This window comes from Scyliorhinus torazame, chromosome 10 (genome assembly GCF_047496885.1).
Source record: "Scyliorhinus torazame isolate Kashiwa2021f chromosome 10, sScyTor2.1, whole genome shotgun sequence".
NCBI classification, from domain to species: Eukaryota; Metazoa; Chordata; class Chondrichthyes; order Carcharhiniformes; family Scyliorhinidae; genus Scyliorhinus; species Scyliorhinus torazame.
This window is the reverse complement of record NC_092716.1, coordinates 86,741,626-86,759,604: the sequence shown is the minus strand read 5'-3', so window position 1 is coordinate 86,759,604 and position 17,979 is coordinate 86,741,626. Positions and strand designations below refer to the sequence as shown.

At 51.8% G+C, this 17,979-nt stretch overlaps 1 protein-coding gene across 3 annotated transcripts in view; it reads right to left on the bottom strand.

Annotated features, from left to right (window-relative positions):
• Positions 1 to 17,979, bottom strand: part of LOC140430713 (centrosomal protein of 72 kDa-like) — a 130,081-nt gene that overhangs the window by 103,505 nt on the left and 8,597 nt on the right. The gene's annotated exons all lie outside the window — the stretch shown is intronic.

Below are 17,979 nucleotides of genomic sequence, written 5' to 3'. Positions count from 1 at the left end.
GACCCTTAAGGTCGACTCGCCTTCTCCGTTTGCAAACCTCACCCCGGATTGCAAACCTGTCGCCACCAGGAGCAGACGGTATAGCTCCCAGGACAGGACCTTCATCAGGTCTGAGGTCCAGCGGCTGCTACGGGAAGGTATTATCGAGGCCAGCAACAGCCCCTGGAGAGCCCAAGTGGTAGTTGTGAAAACTGGGGAGAAAAACAGGATTATTGTTGACTACAGTCAGACCATCACTCGGCACACGCAGCTCGACGCTTACCCCCTCCCACGCATATCTGATATGGTCAATCAGATTGCACAGTACCGGGTCTTCTCGACAGTGGACCTAAAATCTGCTTACCACCAGCTCCCCATTCGCAACGTGGACTGTCCGTACACCGCGTTTGAAGCGGACAGCCGCCTTTATCACTTCCTTAGGGTTCCCTTTGGCGTCACTAACGGGGTCTCGGTCTTCCAACAGGAGATGGACCGAATGGTTGACCGGTACGGACTGCGGGCCACCTTCCCGTACCTGGATATCGTCACCATCTGCGGCCACGACCAGCAGGACCACGACGCTAACCTTTCCAAATTCCTCCACACCGCTAAACTCCTCAACCTAACCTACAACAAGGAGAGGTGCGTGTTCAGCACAAACCGATTAGCCAGCCTCGGCTATGTGGTCCAGAACGGAGTGCTATGGCCCGACCCTGATCGCATGCGCCCCCTTATGAAACTCCCCCTTCCCCACTGCCCCAAAGCCCTCAAACGGTGCCTGGGCTTCTTCTCGTACTACGCCCAGTGGGTCCCTAACTATGCGGACAAGGCCCACCCACTCATTCAATCCACCGTTTACCCCGACGGCCGAGGCTCACCAGGCCTTCAACCGTATCAAGGCCGATATCGCCACGGCCGTGATGCACGCTGTCGACGAGACGCTCTCCTTCCAAGTTGAGAGCGATGCATCAGACGTCACTCTTGCCGCCACCCTCAACCAGGCAGGCATTCCCGTGGCATTCTTTTCCCGCACCCTCCATGCCTCCGAAATCGGGCACTCCTCCATCGAAAGGAGGCATCACCACTGTTTTAATGTATATACCGCATACGAGGGGTATTACGGTAAGGCCCCTGTACTACAGGTACGGGGGTAGATCCCTGCCTGCTGGCTCCACCCAGTAGGCGGAGTATAAAGGTGTGGGCTCTCCGAGCTGCAGCCATTTTGGCAGCAGCTGCGGGAGGCTACACATCTCTGTGTAATAAAATCTCGATTACACTCTACTCTCATCTCGTCGTAATTGATAGTGCATCAGGGGTAAGGGCGGTAGGCTGGCTATGACAGATAGCAAGGAACACAAAGGCACTGCAAACAGCCACTTTGGAGCGTCCCCAAACAAACGGAAACACTGGAATGCAGGGCACACCCACATGGTGCACACAAAGATGGCGGCCATTTTGGATGGCCCGTGGACAAAGGGAGACCCTTTGTTCACACAAAGGTTCACACACCCAGGGCCGAGGGGAATTCTCCTTCTTCTCCCAGGTACATACACTGCAGGGACCTGGCGTCATGGTGATTACAGTGACCACGGCTATTTTGAATGGCCCCCTAACAAAGGGAAACCCAGGAGTGCAGGGGAGATTCCACAATGTAAGTATGGATGATCCCGCAGGGATCGGGGGGGTGGGGGACAGAAAGCCCTTCATCAGAATAGTCACCTGGAAAGTCAGAGGACTCAGGGGCAGCATGGTAGCATTGTGGATAGCACAATTGCTTCACAGCTCCAGGGTCCCAGGTTCGATTCCGGCTTGGGTCACTGTCTGTGCGGAGTCTGCATATCCTCCCCGTGTGTGCGTGGGTTTCCTCCGGGTGCTCCGGTTTCCTCCCACAGTTACCAAAGATGTGCAGGTTAGGTGGATTGGCCATGATAAATTGCCCTTAGTGTCCAAAATTGCCCTTAGTGTTAGGTGGGGTGACTGGGTTACAGGGATAGGGTGGAGGTGTTGACCTTGGGTAGGGTGCTCTTTCCAAGAGTCGGCGCAGTCTCGATGGGCCGAATGGGCTCCTTCTGCACTGTATATTCTATGTATGTTAATGGCCCAGTGAAAAGATCCAGAGTCTTCGCCCACCTGAAAAATATGACAGCCGACATAGTCTTCCTCCAAGAGACCCACCTGAGGGAGGATTGGATTGGATTGGATTTGTTTATTGTCACGTGTACAGAGGTACAGTGAAAAGTATTTTTCTGCGAGCAGCTCAACAGATCATTAAATACATGGGAAGAAAAGGGAAGAAAAGAAAATACATAATAGGGCAACACAACATATACAATGTAACTACATAAGCACTGGCATCGGATGAAGCACACAGGGTGTAGTGTTAATGAGGTCAGTCCATAAGAGGGTCATTTAGGAGTCTGGTGACAGTGGGGAAGAAGCTGTTTTTGAGTCTGTTCGTGCATGTTCTCAAACTACTGTATCTCCTGCCCGAGGAAGAAGTTGGAAGAGTGAGTAAGCCGGGTGGGAGGGATCTTTGATTATGCTGCCCGCTTTCCCCAGGCAGCAGGAGGTGTAGATGGAGTCAATGGATGGGAGGCAGGTTCATGTGATGGACTGGGGAGTGTTCACGACTCTCTGAAGATTCATGCGGTCCTGGGTCGAGCAGTGGCCATACCAGGCTGTGATGCAGCCCGATAGGATACTTTCTATGGTGCATCTGTAAAAGTTGGTAAGGGTTAATGTGGACATGCCGAATTTCCTTAGTTTCCTGAGGAAGTATAGGCGCTGTTGTGCTTTCTTGGTGATAGCGTCGACGTGGGTGGACCAGGACAGATTTTTGGAGATGTGCACCCCTACGAATTTGAAACTGCTAACCATCTCCACCTCGGCCCAGTTGATGCTGACAGGGGTGTATACAGTACTTTGCTTCCTGAAGTCAATGACCAGCTCTTTAGTTTTGCTGGCATTGAGGGAGAGATTGTTGTCGCTACACCACTCCACTAGGTTCTTTATCTCCAGCCTGTATTCTGACTCGTCGTTATTCGAGATCCGGCCCACTATGGTCGTATCGTCAGCAAATTTGTAGATGGAGTTGGGACCAAGTTTTGCCACGCAGTCGTGTGTGTACAGGGATGACTGACTGCGGAAAAGAAAGAACTGAGTGGGACCCACGTACCAGTCGTGCATCTTGGTCAATAAGAGGAATGCATTCAAAGCGACGAGGACGGTTACGGACCAATGGGCACAGTACATGATGGTCAGCTGTGACCTGGAAGGGGCATCGGCAGTCCTTGTTAATATGTACACTTCCAAATGGGACGATGCAGAATTCATGAAAAAGACCACGTTGGAAATCCCCAACATAAACACACACTAACTCATCATGGGAGGGGACTTTAACTATGCACAGGACAAACAGATCAAACCCTAAATCGGGGGGGGGAAAAAAAAATCAAAATTGGCAAAGGAACGGAGAGTTTTCATGGAACAGATGGGGGCAGTGGATCCATGGAGGTTCACACACCCAGGGTAGAGGGGAGTTCTCCTTCTTCTCCCAGGTACACAGAGTCTACACCAGAATCGATTTCTTTGTAGTGGGAAAAGCGGTGCTTCCAGGATTAGTAGTAGCAGAGTATTCCATAATCGTAATCTCTGACCAAGCTTCACACTGCATGGATATGAGGTTGGAGACTGGCCGGGCCCAACATCCCCCACGGAGGCTAGACACAGCCCTCCTGGCCAATATGGGGCAGCATGGTGGCACAGTGGGTTAGCCCTGCTGTCTCACGGCGCTGAGGTCCCAGGGTCGATCCTGGCTCTGGGTCACTGTCTGTGTGGAGTTTGCACATTCTCCCCGTGTTTGCGTGGATTTCGCCCCTACAACCTAAAAGATGTGCAGGCTAGGTGGATTGGACATGCTAAATTGCCCCTTAATTGGAAAAAATGAATTGGGTTCTCTCAATTTATTTTTAAAAATAAAAACAATAAGGCATTCTGCAAAAGGATATCACAGGCCATAGATGGGTACATTACCAACAACCAGAATGGAGGGGTCTCATCCTCCACATTTTGGGAGGCGCTGAAGGCAGAGATAAAGGGAGAAATTATTATTGTTTTATAGTAGTTTTCAAACATACTGGTAAGGGCCTGCCACCAACACTAGCACAAGTGATACCAAAAAAGGACAAAGACACGACTAAGTGCAGGTCCTACAGGCCCATCCCGCTGCTAAATGTAGATTTGAAAATCCTGGCAAAAAACCCTGGCTAAGCGGCTGGAGAGCTGCTTACCAGAGATGGTTGTAGAGGACCAGATGGGCTTTGTCAAGGGCAGGCATCAGGCGCTTGCTGACCATGGTAATAACCCCATCCAGGGAGAGAACACTAGATATGATCATCTCCCTGGACGCAGAAAAGGCTTTCAACAGAGCCGAGTGGAAGTACCTCATAGTTGGACTGGAGTGGTTTGGACTTGGGCCATGGTTCACCTCTTGGGTGAAATACTGTACAGTGCTCCCATGGCAAGCGTACAGACAAACACCACCAGCTCTAAATACTTCCAGCTGCACAGAAGTACGAGGCAGGGATGCCCGCTATCCCCACTGCGTTCGCTCTAGTAATTGAGCCACTAGAGATTGCCCTCAGAAGGGCAAAAGGCTGGAGAGCTTCCAGAGGGGGGACAGAGAGCATAGAGTTTTACTCTATACGGATAACCTGCTCCTCCTCATCTCAACCTCCCAGGCTCCCAGTGGGCAGCACGGTAGCACAGTGGGTAGCACTGTGCCTTCACAGCTCCAGGGTCTTAGGTTCGATTCCCGGCTTGGGTCGCTGTCTGTGCGGAGTCTGCACATTCTCCCTGTGTCTGCGTGGGTTTCCTCCGGTGCTCCGGTTCCTCCCACAAGTCCTGAAAGACGTGCTGTTAGGTAATTTGGACATTCTGAATTCTCCCCGTGTACCCGAACAGGCGCCGGAATGTGGCGACTAGGGGCTTTTCACAGTAACTTCATTTCAGTGTTAATGTATGCCTACTTGTGACAATAAAGATTTTTTTTTAAAAAAGGGATCATGAAGCCCCCAAAGGAGTTTGGAGCCGTCTCGGGCTACAAACTCAAACTGAGCAAGAATGAAATCTTCCCAGTGAACTTGCAAGGGAGAGGGACAGAGCTGGAGGGACTACCGTTCAAACAAACCCAAACCAAATTCCACTACCAGGGGATCCAAATAGCCCACAATTGGACATGGATCCACAAATGGAACTAACAAATCTATTGGAGGAAGTCCAAAGGCACCTGCAGAGATGGGGCACACTCCCACTCTCGCTAGCGGGAAAAGTGCGGACGATCAAAATGAACGTACTGCCCACGTTTCTCTTCAAGTCCCTCCCGATCTACATCCCCAAGGCCTTCTTCAACACAGTAGACAAACTAATCGGGACTACGCTCCGAATGTGGTATCAGATGAGATTCAGCCTAACCAAAATGTCCACCATGACTCCTATCTGTAACAACCACAGGTTCACGCACGCAACAATGGACGCCACCTTCAAAAGGACGAAGGGACACTGACAGTTAGCAACATGTACATAGATGACAGGATAGCAACCCTCGAGGAACTCAGAGAGGTTCCAATTACCCAAAGGAAACTAAATGAGACTATACAGATCAAAATCTTCCTGCGTAGGAAAACGACAGCATACCCCCCAGATACCAGGACATTTGCTAGTTGAGGAATTGTTGGACCCGGGCAACCAATGGAAGGGGAGCTGTATAGACGACAGCTGGAGGTGGTACGTTCCCCATTGGACGAGACAAGGGGAAAATGGGATGAAGAACTAGGCATTGAAGTAGGGAGGGGGACACTGGATCGAAGCACTACACATGGCGAACTCAACCTCCACATGCACAGGGCTGAGTCTAATGCAGCCAAAGGTGGTGCACAGAGCACACCTAACCAGAACCCAAATGAGCAGGTTCTTCCCAGAGGTGGAGGGCAAATGCAAACGATGCCAGGGCAGCCCAGCCAACCACAGCCACATGTTCTGGGCCTGCCACAGATTTGTAGGGTTCTGAAAAACTTCTTTGAGGCAATGTCCAAGGTTGTAGGGGTGAGGGTGGAGCCATGCCCAAAAGTGGCGGTCTTCGGGGTCTCAGAGCAGCCAGAACTCTTTATGGGGAGGGGGGCCAACGGCCTAGCCTTTGTTTCCCTAATCGTTTGCCGAAGTATGCTGCTCGGCTGGCAATTGGCAGCACCACCCAGAGCTGCAGAATGGCTATCCAACCTGTTGGAATTCCCCCAACTGGAGAAGATAAAATTTGCTATCTGAGAGTCGGAAGAGGGCTTCCAGAAGACCAACTTTTTAAAAATTCATTTACGGGATGTGGGTGTCGCTGGTTAGGCCAACATTTATTGCCTATCCCTAGTTGCCCTTCAGAAAGTGGTGGTGAGCTGCCTTCTTGAACCGCTGCAGTCCTTCAGGTGGAGGTACACCTTCTGTGCGATTAGGGAGGAAGTTCCAGGATGTTGGCGCAGCGACAGTAAAGGAACAGCAATATATTTCCAAGTCAGGGTGGTGAGTGACTTAGATTAGAACCTCCAGGTAGTACGGTTCCCAGGTATCTGGTGCTCTTGTCCTTCTAGATGGTAGAGGTTGTGGGTTTGGAAGGTGCTGTCAAAGGAACCTTGGTGAGTTACTACAATGCAACTTGTAGATGGTATACATGGCTGCCACTGTTCATCGATGTTGGAGGGTTTGAGTGTTTGTGGAAGGGGAAGCAATCAAGCGGGCTGCTTTGTCCTGGATGGTGTCGAGCTTCTGGAGTGTTGTTGGAGTTGCACTCATCCAGGCAAGTGGAGAGTATTCCATTACATTCCTGACTTGTGCCTTGTAGATAGTGGGCAGGCTTTGGGGAGTCAGGAGGTAAATTAATCGCCGTAGGATTCCTAGCCTTTGACCTGCCCTGGTAGCCACAGTATTAATATGGCTGGTTCAGTTTCTGATTAATGGTAACCACCAGAATGTTGATTGTAGGGGATTCAGCAATGGTAATGCCATTGAATGTCATGGGGCGGTGGTAAGATCCTCTCTTGTAGGAGGAGATGGTCATTGCCTGGCACTTGTGTGACACGAATGTAACTTGCCACTTGTCAGCTCAAGCCTGGATATTGTCCATGTCTTGCTGCATTTGGACATGGACTGCTTCATTATCTGAGGAGTTGTTAATGGTGCTGAACTTTGTGCAGTCATCCGCAAACATCCCCACTTCTGACCCTATGATGGTGTCATGGGAGTGTCCTTTTAAGGTTTGTGTCTTTTTGATTTGATTAAAGTGTCTAGGAAAACTGGTGAATCACACCTGAAGGGAAGGCTCTTGTGCTCATCCTAGCCAAATTCAATATAAAGGTTATAGGTCAGGTGGACTTCACAATATACTTTGGGGTTTCTAAGCCCTGGCCCATAACAATGGGAGGTCATTGTTCCATGGCCTGTTCATAGCCAGCAACCATTTCTCCCTTACAAACAATAACCCCCCCCCCCCGTAACAAAAAAAACAAGCAAGATATATACATGGCAAAATGATATATTTACACAGCTTTGTACACTGGTCCTCACCCGTACGTGCCAGTTTCCCCAACCCTTCATGGTATCTCTTGCTCATCCACCCTCCCAGGCAGTCCCCCCTCTCTTCCCCCCGCCCCCCCCGCTCATCCACCCTCCCAGGCAGTCCCCCCTCTCTTCCCCCCCCCCCCCCCCCCCCCCAAGGTTGCTGCTGCTGCTGACCGACCTTCCTCTAACGCTCCGCGAAATAGTCTAGGAACGGTTGCCATCGCCTGTAAAACCCCTGCGCAGACCCTCTCAAGGCGAACTTAATCCTCTCCAACTTTATGAACCCAGCCATATCATTTATCCAGGCCTCCAGGCTGGGGGGTTTCGCCTCCTTCCACATTAGCAAGATCCTTCGCCGGGCTACGAGGGACGCAAAGGCCAGAATGCCGGCCTCTTTCGCCTCCTGCACTCCCGGTTCGTCCACTACTCCAAATATTGCTAGCCCCCAGCTTGGCTTGACCCGGACTTTCACCACCTGAGATATTGCTCCCGCCACTCCTCTCCAGAACCCCTCCAGTGCCGGGCATGACCAAAACATATGGACATGGTTCGCCGGGCTCCCTGAGCACCTTCCACATCTGTCCTCCACCCCAAAGAACCTACTCAACCTCGCCCCCGTCAAGTGCGCTCTGTGGACCACCTTAAATTGTATCAGGCTGAGCCTGGCACACGAGGAGGAGGAATTAACCCTACCTAGGGCATCAGCCCACAGACCTTCCTTGATCTCCTCCCCCAGCTCCTCCTCCCATTTACCCTTCAACTCTTCTACCAGCGCTTCCCCCTCTTCTTTCAACTCCTGGTGTATTTCCGACACCTTGCCCTCCCCGACCCATACACCAGAGATCACCCTATCTTGAACTTCTTGTGCCGGGAGCAACGGGAATTCCCTCACCTGTCGCCTCACAAAAGCCCTCACCTGCATATATCTAAAGACATTTCCCGGGGGTAACTTGAACTTCTCCTCCAGTGCCCCTAGGCTCGCAAACGTCCCGTCGATGAACAGGTCCCCCATTCTTCCAATCCCCGCCCGATGCCAGCTCTGGAACCCCCCGTCCATCTTTCCCGGGACAAACAGGTGGTTACCCCTGATCGGGGACCACATCGATGCTCCCATTGCACCCCGGTGCCGTCTCCACTGGCCCCAGATCCTTAGCGTTGCGGCCACCACCGGGCTCGTGGTATACTTTGTCGGCGAGAGCGGCAGCGGTGCCGTCACCAACGCCCCCAGGCTCGTTCCTTTACAGGACGCCATCTCCATCCTCTTCCATGCCGCCCCCTCTCCCTCCATAACCCACTTGCGGATCATCGCCACATTTGCTGCCCAGTAGTAGCTCCCCAGGTTTGGCAGCGCAAACCCTCCTCGGTCCCTACTGCGTTCCAGGAACCCTCTCCTTACTCTCGGGGTCTTATTCGCCCACACAAACCCCACAATACTCCTGCCTACTCTCTTAAAAAAGGTCTTAGTGATCACGATGGGAAGGCACTGAAACACAAACAGAAACCTCGGAAGGACCACCATTTTGACCGACTGCACTCTACCCGCCAGCGAGAGCGGTAACATGTCCCATCTTTTGAAATCCTCCTCCATTTGCTCCACCAACCTCGTCAGATTCAGTTTATGTAGGGTCCCCCAACTCCTGGCTATCTGGATCCCCAGATACCGAAAGCTCCCCTCCGCCCTCCTCAGTGGTAGGTCCCCTATCCCTCTTTCTTGGTCCCCCGCCTGTAATACAAAGAGCTCACTCTTCCCTACATTGAGCTTATAGCCCGAAAACTCCCCAAGCTCCCTTAGAGTCTGCATGACCTCCACCATCCCCTCCATGGGATCCGCCACGTACAGCAACAGGTCATCCGCATATAGCGACACCCGATGCTCTTCACCCCCTTCCATTTATTAGACTCCCTCAATGACATGGCCAATAGTTCGATCGCCAATGCGAACAACAGGGGGGACAGGGGGCACCCCTGCCTCGTCCCTCGGTACAGTCGAAAGTACTCCGACCTCCGCCGGTTCGTCACTACACTTGCCATCGGGGCTCTGTAAAGGAGCTTAACCCAATTGATAAACCCTACCCCGAACCCAAACCTGCGCAGCACCTCCCAGAGGTACTCCCACTCTACTCGGTCAAAGGCTTTCTCCGCGTCCATAGCTGCCACTATCTCCGCCTCTCCCTCCTCCGATGGCATCATTATCACGTTTAAGAGCCGCCGCACATCGGTGTTTAGTTGCCTGCCCTTTACAAATCCCGTCTGGTCCTCGTGGATTACCCCCGGGACACAGTCCTCGATCCTCGTGGCCAGCACTTTTGCCAGCAACTTTGCATCCACATTGAGGAGCGAGATCGGCCTGTACGATCCACATTGCAGTGGGTCCTTGTCCCGCTTTAGGATCAAAGAAATTGTCGCTTCCGACATTGTCGGGGGCAGGGTCCCCTCCTCTCTTGCCTCATTAAAGGTCCTCACCAGTAGCGGGGCCAACAGGTCTGCGTACTTCCTGTAGAACTCCACCGGGAATCCGTCCGGTCCCGGGGCCTTCCCCGCCTGCATGCTCCCCAAACCCTTGCTCAGCTCCTCCAACCCAATTGGTGCCCCCAAACCAGCCATCTCTTGCTCCTCCACCCTCGGGAATCTCAGCTGATCTAGGAATCGTCTCATCCCCTCTTCCCCAGGTGGGGGCTGGGATCTGTACAGCTCTTCATAAAAGGCCTTGAATACCTCGTTTATTTTCGGCGCACTCCGAACCGGTGCTTCCCTTCCATCTTTGACACCCACTATTTCCCTCGCTGCCATCCTCTTACGGAGCTGGTGTGCCAGCATCCGACTAGCCTTTTCCCCATACTCGTAGGTCGCCCCCTGCGCTTTCCTCCACTGTGCCTCCGCCTTCCCTGTGGTCAACAGGTCAAACTCCGTCTGGAGCCGTCGTCTTTCCCCAAGTAATCTTTCCTCCGGGGCCTCTGCGTATCTCCTGTCCACTCTCAAAATCTCCCCCACTATCCTCTCCCTTTCCATACCCTCTGTCTTCTCCCCATGAGCCCTAATGGAAATTAGCTCTCCCCTGATCACCGCCTCCCATACCACCTCCACCTCCCCGTTGTCGTTGGCCTCCAACTACCTTTCGATACACCCCCTCACCTTCCCACACACCACCTCGTCCGCCAGCAGTCCCACATCCAGCTGCCACAACGGGCGTTGGTCCCTCTCCTCTCCCAGCTCCAGTTCCACCCAGTGTGGGGCATGGTCCGAAACGGCTATAGCCGAATACTCCGTCCCCTCCACCCTCGGGATGAGCGCCCTACCCAGAACAAAGAAATCTATCCGGGAGTAGGCGTTGTGTACATGGGAGAAGAAAGAAAATTCCCTGGCCTGCGGCCTTGCAAACCACCATGGGTCCACTCCCCCCATCTGATCCATAAACCCCCTAAGTATCTCGTCTTTCCAGTCCTTGATTTGGAGCGGTCTAGTGCTGGATCCAACACTGTATTGAAGTCCCCTCCCATTATCAGGCCTCCTATCTCCAGGACCGGAATGCGCCCTAACATGCGCTCCATGAATCCTGCATCATCCCCGTTCGGGGCGTATACGTTTACCAACACCACCCACATCCCTTGCAGCCTACCGCTCACCATTACATATCGCCCTCCATTGTCCGCTACAATAGTCTTGGCCTCAAATGACACCCACTTTCCCACCAATATTGCCACCCCTCTATTCTTCGCGTCCAGTCCCGAGTGGAATACCTGTCCTACCCATCCCTTTCTTAGCCTGACCTGGTCCGCCACCTTCAGGTGTGTCTCTTGGAGCATGGCCACGTCCGCCTTCAGTCCCTTTAAGTGCGCGAACACTCGAGCCCTCTTCACCGGCCCATTCAGGCCCCTCACATTCCACATTTTCAGCCGGATTGGAGGGGCTCTCACCCCCCCCACGCCCCGCCGACTAGCCATCTCCTTTTCTGGGCCAGTCCCGTGTCCACGCCTCCCTCACCCTCCAGTCCCCCAGAGGGGGGATCCCCATCCCGACCACCTCTTCTGTGTCCCATTCCCTTTCGGCCAGTGCAGCAGCAACCCTTCCCCCCCCCCCCCCCCGCTAGACCCCTGTCTCGCTTTTTTGCTCCCCCCATGTCACTCCCGTAAGTCAGCTGACGCCTGCTGACCCCGGCTTCCCCTGCTGTCCCATTGACCTCCCCGCGTGGGAGTCTCCCAATCCATATGCATTCCTTCGTTTCCCTTCCCGCCTTTCTTCCCGCGCGCAGGAAAACACCCTGCGCTTTCCAAAGCCCGCTCCGCCCCCTCTGGCGCAGCTCCTGTCGCGGCCTTGTCTCTCTCCCCCAGCCCATGTAACATTTCCTGCGCATGATTGACCCCCTATATACAACAACCATCACACATCAAACCTCAAACATCCCCCCTACCTTCACAAACCCTCAGTTAGAGTCCAACTTTTCGTCTTGTACAAAGGTCCACGCCTCTTCAGGCGTTTCAAAGTAATAGTGTTGGCCCTTGTATGTGACCCACAGTCGCGCTGGCTGCAGCATTCCGAATTTCACTTCTTTCCGGTACAATGCCGCTTTGGCCCGGTTGAAACCCGCTCTCCGCTTTGCAACCTCCGTGCTCCAGTCCGGGTATATTCGGATCTCTGCATTGTCCCACTTACTGCTCCGCTCCTTCTTGGCCCATCTCAGGACCCACTCTCTGTCCGTGAACCAATGGAACCTCACCACCATCGCCCTTGGCGACTCATTTGCCTGGGGCTTCTTCGCCAGCACCCGATGTGCCCCGTCCAACTCCAGCGGCCTCGAAGGGGCCTTCATGCCAATCATCGCCTCGAGCATCGTGCTCGCATATGCCCCGGCATCAGCCCCCTCCACTCCCTCAGGGAGACCCAGGATTCGCAGATTCTTTCTCCTCGACCTGTTCTCCAGGTCTTCGAGTCTTCCCGCCCACCTCTTGTGTAGCGCCTCGTTCTGTTCCACTCTCACCGCCAGGCCCACGAGCTCGTCCTCGTTCTGACTGACTCTTTTCTGTACCTCCTGGATCTTAGCTTCGTGGACCTTCTGGGTGATCCCGAGTCCTTCAATTGCCAAAAGCATAGGCGCCAACATCTCCTTGCGCATCTCCTCACGCTGCTCCTCGAAGCAGCGCTTGATGAACTCCTGCAGCTCCCCTTTGTCCCTGGCCGCCACCATTTTGTTTTCTTTCCCTCGCTTCTCCCGTTGCTCCAGTGCCGCTCCTTTGGCCGTTACACTTCTGGTCCGTTTAAAAAGTCTATGGAAACTCCTGAAAAAGGTCTGAGAGTCAGTTCCAGACGGGAGCTGCCGAATGCACGACCTACTCCTCCATGGCCGCCACCGGAAGCCTCGTCCCTGCTTCTTCAATGGCCTTGGTAGATCTTTTCACAGTTGTTCCCTCTGCTGCTAGAATTCACCTTTGATAGAGTCAAGTCAGATTGCAGCTTTAAGCTTGCCCTTCCCCCGCCTGCATGCTGGAAGAGGCCCTTGTCTAAACCTGCAGCCAAAGCCAAATCTTTTACTGTTTCTGCCGTGTCTGGTAGCCAAAAGACATAACATTCCTGGGGGACACTGTCAGGGGAATGCTGCAGTCTTCTTGCCACACCGGGAAATGTCAAACAAATGCCGTGGGGGCCCTGTAAAAGAGCCCAAAAGTCCGTTCCAAGCGGGAGCTACCGAATATGCGACCTAGCTCTGCATAGCCGCACCCGGAAGTCTCCCACCAGTATTCTTATGGTCATGGATATGACCACCCGATTTCCAGAGGCTAAACCTTTGAGAACATTTACAGCTAAGGTAGTAGTGGAAAGGTTGCCACAGTTTTTCATACGTTGACCTACCCTTAGAAGTACAATCTGACCAAGGTTCCAATTTTATGTCTAAAATTTTCCAACTGCCAATCACCCATAAACTCAGGGAGCTTTGGAGAGATATCATCAGTCCTATCAGTCTCTCAAAACCATGATTAGGGGCTATTACATTGAATATCCAAAAGATTGGGTCTGGGGATTGGATTTTATACTATCTGCCACCAGAGATTCACCAAACAAATCTACTGGGTTTAGCCCATTTGAATTAGTTTATGGCCATGAAATACGTATTTCCATTAAAATTGATGAAAGAAAAGTTTCTAAAATAACAGGACGAAGTTGGATTGTGGGTCCACTCTTCTGGAAAGACTCACAGAAGCTTGTCAGGTAGACTCAGAGCATATTTAATGGTTTCAGGAGCAAGAATGAAAATGTGGACTGACAAACATGCCAGGTCCAGAACATTCCAGGCTGGAGATGAGGTATTGTTGCCTTTGCTGGGTGAACCTCTGAAAGTTAAATTCAGCGGCCCTTATATGGTAGCTAGGAGGTGAGTAAGGCAACTTACCTAATAGATACTCCAGACCGTAGGAAGAAACACCGATTATGCCACATAAATATGTTGAAAAAAAATACCATCGTAGGGAAGAGGATAGGAAAGAACAAGTGTGTCAGGTGGTAGAAGTAGTGGAAGAGGACAGAGATGGGACGAGCAAGGTAGGAGAAAAGGTCGACAGTTCAGAGAGTGATTATCCTGTGGTACAACTAACAAATATGGACATCGAGCTTGCCCATTTAGAAGAACAGTGAAAAGTTCCAATAAGGATATTGCAAAAATATAAGCAGATTTGTAGGGACACATCAGGGTGCACTACATTGACTGATCACGAAGGAGACGTGGGTGAATCCAATCTATAAAGCAACGTCTGTCTCGACTGAACCCAGAGACTGGCTCAGGTGGAGGCAGAAATCCAGTGCATGTTGGATATGTTGCGGAAACAAGTGAAAATGGTATGGTCCACAGAACACCAAGTAGCATTTGAGAGATTGAGGGCCATGTTGGTGACTTTTGCAAATCTTTCAATGTTAAAATTCTACACAGCCCCGGAAAGGATAATGTGATAGTAGATGCCTTGTCATGGGTTTAAAGGTTGATTAATTACCAATGTACAAATTGGGAATGGAACCAATATATATATATTATATATATATATATATATATATATCGAGGAAGGATGAATGTATATATGTTTGTGATTTATTTCTTACATACCTCATAATGAAATGCCCGTGCCCTGACATTTCATTCCTTTTAGGGAGGGAGGTGGCTAAGGGCCCTTCCTGTTAATTCCCTTATTTTCTATTTATTGACTCTGTCATTATTGTTTTGGTCCATGGATCTTTTAATGGAGACATACCTTTTAATGGAGACATAACTGAAGCCAGGAAAAGAAGAAGGATGCAATAGAGTCCCAAAAGAACTGATAATAGGACTTGGAGATAAGGTAACAAGAGAACTAATTAACTTGGTGTACACTAAGGGAGAATGGAGTGTACCAGAGGTGGTCGCAGAGGACCAAACGGGCTTTGTCAAGGGTAGGCAGCTCACAGCGAACATCAGGCGGCTGCTGAACGTAATAATGACCCCCTCTGGGGAGAGAACACCAGAGGTGATCGTCTCCCTGGATGCAGAAAAGGCCTTCCACAGAGTCGAATGGAAATACCTCCTCGAGGTACTGGAACAGTTTGGGCTCGGAGCGGGGTTCACCGCCTGGGTGGGACTCCTGTACAACGCTCCCAAAGCGAGCGTCCAAACTAACACCACCAGCTCTAAATACTTCCAGCTGCAGAGAGGAACAAGACAGGGCTGCCCCCTGTCCCCACTCTTGTTCGCGCGAGTAATCAAACCCCTGGCAATAGCCCTGCAGGACGCAACAAGCTGGAAGGGAATCCAGAGAGGAGACAGAGAGCACAGAGTCTCACTCTATGCAGATGATCTGCTCCTCTATGTCTCGAAGCCACAGGAGGGACTGAAGACAATACTGCAAATACTGAAAGAGTTTGGAACCTTTTCGGCTACAAACTTAACCTGGGCAAAAGCGAGGCATTCCCAGTGAACCCAAACGGGGGAGGGAGAGAGCTGGAGGGGCTCCCGTTCAAAACAGCCCAGAACAGATTCTGCTACCTGGGGATCCAGATAGCCAGAGACTGACAAAGATCAGCAAGTGGAACCTGACCAGCCTGGTGGAGGAAGTAAGAAGAGACCTTCAAAGGTGGGGCTCACTCCCACTCTCTCTGGCGGGGAGAGTGCAGACGATCAAGATGAACGTACTGCCAAGGTTCCTCTTCCTGTTTAGATCCATTCCGATCTTCATTCCCAAGGCCTTTTTCCAAAACGTAGACAGTCTAATCATGGCGTTTGTGTGGGGGGGGGGTAAGAACCCGAGAATTCTCAAGCAGACACTGCAAAGAAGGAAAATCAAAGGGGGCTTGGCCTTACCAAACCTATAATACTACCACTGGGCAGCAACGGCAGAAAGAGTGAGGGGATGGGTACAAGAACCTGACACAGATTGGGTACAAATGGAGGAAGCATTCTGTAAAGGAACGACCCTCCGGGCCCTGGCCACGGCAGCACTCCCATCCTCCTCAACAAGATACACAATGAGCCCAGTGGTACCGGACACTGAGAACGTGGACCCAGTTGAGACAGCACTTCGGGATAGCCAAAATGTCCCTTATGGCCCCCATCTGCGGCAATCACAGATTCCCCCCAGCCATGCTGGATATCACCTTCAAAATATGGAGGCGGGACGGGGGCACATTGACGGTCGGGGACTTCTACGTAGGGCACAGACTGCCAACACTAGATGAACTGACGAGGAAGTGGAGGCCAGCAGAAGGACAGGAAATGAGACACCTCCAAATAAAACACTTCCTCCCCAAAGAGACAGTGGGGTACCCTGGGGCCCCAGAAAGCACACTACTAGAGGACCTGATAGGCACAAGCAACGAGAAGGGGGGGCTATGTGGGAAAATATACGGACAGCTACTGGACAGAGCCCGGACTCCACTGGACGGGACCAGACAAAAATGGGAGGACGAACTGGGGACAGAGGTAGGATGGGGACTCTGGAGCGAAGTGCTGAGCAGGGTGAACTCCACCTCCTCCGGCGCAAGGCTAAGCCTAATGCAGCTCAAAGTGGTGCACAGAGCGCACCTGACCAGAACCCGAATGAGCAGGTTCTTCCTGGAGGTGGAGGAAAAATGTGAACGGTGCCAGAGCGGCCCGGCCAACCGCACCCTCATGTTTTGGGCTTGCTCCAAGCTTGCTGGGTTCTGGACAGCCTTCTGCAAGGCAATGTCCATGGTTGTGGGCATGAGGGTGAAGCCATGTCCAATAGTGGCAATCTTCGGGGTATCGGAGCAGCCAGAGTTACACATGGGGAGGGGGGCCAACGACCTCGCTTTCACTTCACTAATAGCACACCGGAGAATCCTGCTCGGCTGGCGATCGGCAGCACCACCTACAGCTGCAGACTGGCTCGCTGACCTCTCGGAATTTCTCCACCTGGAGAAGATTAAGTACGCCACCTGAGGGTCAGAGGAAGGCTTCCTGGATACTTGGGGGCAGTTTGTCGGTCTGTTCCAAAACCTGTTCGAGGCCAGCAACAAGGAGTAACCTAATAAGAATTTTTTTTTAAACACCAAGATAGATGAGGTACCAAAAGACTGCGCAACCCGGGGGGTCGGAAGGAAGGCGGGGAAACCACGAGGGATGATTCCAATCTGTCCGGAAAATAAAAAAGCACAGCCTAAGCCGGGGGAGGGGGGGATAACGGGAAAGGGGGAGGAACCATAGACCGATCCAGAGGGCAATGAAATGCACGTAGGGTCAGTTAAACAAAGGACAAACTAAACCGCTCTGTATAATAAAGGAAATTAGCGCAGGCGAGAAAAATGTGATGTGTATATATACACAACTGTTTATAAATATGGGAAACGCCAATAAAAAGATTTTTTTTAAACTAAGGGAGAATGGCTGGATGACATTCTGAAGAGCACAATGGTCCATTGGAGAAGGCAGCAAATACCACGATCTATGAAGGGCATTGCATCATAATGGAGGAAAGGTTGGACAGGCTAGATTTGTATCCCCTGGAGTTTAGAAGAATAAGAGGTGACCTGATTAAAACATGCAAGATCCTGTCAGGTCTTGACAGGGTGGATGTGGAGAGGATTTTGCTCTTGTAGGAGAATCCAGAACTAGGGTCACTGTTCAATAATACGGGGTCACTCATTTAAGAGAGATGAGGAGAAATGCTCTCTCTCAGAGAGTTCCGAGTCATTGGAACTCTCTTCCTCAAAAGGCAATGGAAGCAGAGTCTTTGAATATTTTTAAGGCAGTGCTAGATATTCTTGATAAGCAAGGGGTTGAAAGATCATCGGGGGTGGATGGGAATGCGGAGTTGAGGTTTCAACCAGGTCAGCCATGATCTTATTGAATCGTGGAGCAAAAGCTCGAGGGGCTGAGTGGCCTAGTCTTGGCTAGTAAGTCATATGTTCCTATGTATCACGCTACTG